The sequence below is a fragment of the Odontomachus brunneus genome, unplaced genomic scaffold (assembly GCF_010583005.1).
Source record: "Odontomachus brunneus isolate Ranch 3 - 2012 unplaced genomic scaffold, Obru_v1 Obru_scaffold_020, whole genome shotgun sequence".
NCBI classification, from domain to species: domain Eukaryota; kingdom Metazoa; phylum Arthropoda; class Insecta; order Hymenoptera; family Formicidae; genus Odontomachus; species Odontomachus brunneus.
Genome location: NW_022639470.1, coordinates 1,314,834 through 1,319,036, shown reverse-complemented (window position 1 = coordinate 1,319,036; position 4,203 = coordinate 1,314,834). Strand labels below are relative to the sequence as shown.

At 30.8% G+C, this 4,203-nt stretch overlaps 1 long non-coding RNA gene and 1 pseudogene across 1 annotated transcript; one reads left to right on the top strand and one right to left on the bottom strand.

The window, feature by feature from the left end:
- Positions 1-4,203, bottom strand: part of LOC116842000 — a 6,315-nt pseudogene that overhangs the window by 1,671 nt on the left and 441 nt on the right.
- On the top strand, positions 1,839-2,651 carry LOC116842002. The gene is made up of 2 exons (XR_004377654.1): positions 1,839-1,984; positions 2,485-2,651. It is a non-coding gene; the product is annotated as an uncharacterized LOC116842002 (long non-coding RNA).

The window sequence follows — 4,203 nt, the reverse complement described above, 5'->3', positions numbered from 1 at the left end:
GAGAGAGAGAGAGAGAGAGAGAGAGAGAGAGAGAGAGAGAGAGAGAGAGAGTTCTCACTAGGTGAGATGGAGGCGTGTTAAGAAACTGAGATCAAGTGAGGGTCTTATGTCGTACAACCCGGCTATCAGGACGAGTCCTTTTAACGGCGCAATGTCTCTGTTGCGTCATGCTTTTGATTCAGTTATCATCGTGCAAAAAGGACGCGGCCAAATGCGCCCCAACACTATGTCCCCCGATCCACACGAATCTACCGTAAGATTTGTATTGTTAGAAAGCTAATACGCGTTTTGAAAGACAATGAGTGCAATCAACAGAAATTAATTTGAGTCTATAAAAACTGCGCAACGATGTTGTAGTACGATATTTTTAATAATAATTTTAATATAATAATTACAATTATTGTCGAAATAAGTTGAAATTATTTTCAATATGTGCGTTTATGTAAAATACATATGTACACACTTTTATTTTAATTTAAAATTATAAATATCAATCAATACTGATATCCTTGAGCTGTTCTTATTGACCAAACTTAATTTCTGTTAATTAAATTTCTGATAATTTTAAGGGAATGCCATATTTGAAAACTTCATTGAATATACTGGCATTTTTTCTACAAAATGTAATTAAAATACATTGTATTAGCTGTACAGAATTACATTGTGAGAAAAATTATCCAAGAAATAAAAGATATTTGTTCGATTGTTACTAATAACATATTTATTTATGCTAATATACATATTTTCATACAAAAAAAAATAATTTCTAAATAAGGAAATATATATATTTTCTTAAAGCCTTTTCATGACAATTGTTTATTCTATTTAAATAAAAGAATTTACGTTTAAGTAAATATGTTATTAGTATTTACTGAATAGATATTTTTTTTATTTTTTTAGTTATTTTTTCTTTTTATGTATAAATTCTTTAGACGATGAAAGTTCATGCAAAAGTAAATTCGAGCATTGTTCAATATATGATAAAAACGGTAAGAAATTTCAAAATTGACATGTGGAGAACTGACAATTAGAACAAATATTTGCCTGATACAAAAGTTCTATAACTTCTATGTATCAAGTGTATGTTTGCTCCGTTTAAGGAAATTTCAAAGAAAATTGCTGCATTTTTACAATTGAATTTAGAAACTTCGAAATATATGAGAAGTTTATTAGAAAGATTTATAAATATGCTTATAGTTAGCTTTTAAATATGATAAAACAAAGCAGTACATTTATATAAGATTTATGAAAAATATATAAAAAGAGTATTAAAGCAGCACACATTTATGTAAGATCTGTACGTATAAGATATACAAAAAGAGTACTGTTATCATGTTAGTGCTTATCTAACATGATATTTTGATAGATCACTTCTGTGTTAACGACATTTTTGGAATTCGTTATCCATTTTGGCATCCTCTTAATATAAGTTTCGAATAATGAATACTTTTTATCTCGAAATCGGTATAAGTGTCGAGCTTACGCACTTGCAGCCGGAATCAGTCGCGTGTTTTAATATTTGCGCAACCGCCGTTTTGACCTCCGTCACTATATCCCATATTTTAACTAGAACAAGAGGAAGAGGAGTGCGTTACATTATTTAAAAAATGATAACTTTTTAGCGCGAAGTTGTATCTTTAATTGGCAACTTCTTAAGTTTCAGAGCACTTCGAGAAATACGTTGGTAACGTATAACATTTTTTGTTTGCTCACCATGCGGACATAGATCGTATCCAACTGTTATTACTTTAATTTTGTTTTTAACAAACAAGGGTACTGAGAATCCGAGCAGGTCCTTACTGAACTCCTGCCAGTATCCACCAGGGATGAAGACAAATATCGGCGCGTCTGAAATACACAATTGTACTTTAATGGTGAAAAATTGGCGCCAACATATTAAATTATTTTTGTTAGCAGATCCAAAAACTAGAGGTCATTAAATAAAGCTCGTTAACAAAGGTTGGCAGACATCACGGCATCGAATGTAAATATTGGTTTTAGTAGCTTTCAATTTAAGGCTCCTAATTCCTCGTCGCGAAACTCTCGATTGTTGACATTAGAAACTAAAAAATACACGATAAAGGTTCTTACAAAATACGTTGAAATAAAAAGATATATACACAAAATAACATATGCAATCAGACGTCTGTAAAATAGTCTTTTTTCACTTTATATATAACAATAAATTACTGTAAAATTAACGTGACAATCTATTTTTTTCAATCTACCTTATCTCATGATTTTGTCAAACCAATTTTATTTATTGATTTTTAAAACAAAAAGGAAGTCTTTAGACTATTTTGCATCGATCGATCGATTACGTCATTTTATGGATATATCTTTTTATTCCCACGTATTTTGTAAGAACTTTTTTAGCGTATGTTTTATCGCTTCTGATGTCATTAATTGAGAGTTCTGCGATGAGGGACAGCCTTAATCTCATTAACTATCAACATTATTTTATTAATTATTGTAATTTTTCAGGTAAGACAGTAATAACAACTATAATGCTGTTACCTCGCTTATTGGCTACATCCTTTCGTAGAATCTATTTGTATCATATTACAGATATTATTTACTTTGTACTCTAGAGATTTACTCTGTATCATTGTTACCATGTACATTAATATAATTATATAATTTATAATGTATAATTTAATTTTCCTTTTCTTTTGTGAACAATGAAGCTATTATTGATACCAGTTATTAGCAGAGGTATCCAAAATATATCATAGGGATATCCTAAAGATATATTTGGGATATGCGATATCTTCAAGATATTCCTATGATGTATTTGGGACATTCCTGCTATGTGGGTATATATACTAATCATTTTGTGAGTCTTATTTATATATAATGTACATATGTATAATATAATATTTATATATTAATACTGATTATTGTTATTATTATTAATATCTGTAACAACAGATCATCCCCCTTTCATAGAGTTATATTTAAGTTTATCATGTGCCTGCATAAACTGCTATTGTTTTGAGGTTACCTTGAAATCACCGACAGTTATTTCATCGACACGATTTCGCCGATACCACATTTCGTCGACATTGTTTATATACTGACACATTGATTATACACTGAAATCACCGACAAATGTTTACAGCGACTTTCGTTACACCGACAAATTTTATCATCGACACTCATTTCACTGACAGTTATTTTTATCTACAATAATTATGTGTATATACTTAATATAATGTTTATCAGTTATATGTTATCGCCGACGGTTTATTTTCTTATATAAAATAATAATGAGGAATATAATAAAAATAATCATATTTTCCGCAGTCACTAAAATAAAGTATATTTTATTACCCAACATAAGTTTATTAATTATCATAAATTAAACTATGATTGTAACTGGGGAAAATATAATGATTGTTTTTATTATATTCCTCATTATTACTTTATATAAGAAAAAACCGTCGGCGATAACATGTAACTGATAAACATATATTAAGTATGTACACATATAATTATTGTAGATTGTAAAAATAACTGTCGGTGAAACAAGAGTCGCTGTAAACATTTGTCGGGGATTTCAACGTGTCGGTATATAAACAATGTCGACGAAATGTGGTGTCGGCGAAATCGTGTCGATGAAAACATTCTCGGTGAAATAATTGTTGATGATTTCAAGGTAACCATTGTTTTGACATAGATTGACATTGATTAGTAACGATATATAACGTAAACATTTATCTTGTTGTCTCCATAGAATATTTTAACTTTTATATATGTGTAGATTTCACTTGAAAACTGCAACGATATGGTCGTCCTTGAAAACGCTTTGCGCATCAAACAAACAGAGCGCTCGGAAAAGAAGTTGTATAAACGAACGCATATAAATCCCGTATCTTAGATCCCGCGCGAGCGGGCGCGATTGTTCTACTCTTGCGAGTGTGTTTCGTCCATGGACATAGTATACATGGACCCTGCATACGGCCAGAAAAGTGAATACAACATATAGAAGGAGACCATAGACATAATATACATAGACTCCGCATACAGTTAGAAAAGAGAAGCTAATACGTACAGCCCTTCTGTTCTCTGTCTCTTTCTGCACAGACAAAGTGTGCAATAAGATTTAAGTAAGACGTTTACTTGCCAGTCTAGGGGTGCTGTTGCGCTCTATAATATTATGGAAACGAGAAATGGATGCACGCGCGACAAAAAAGTGACATA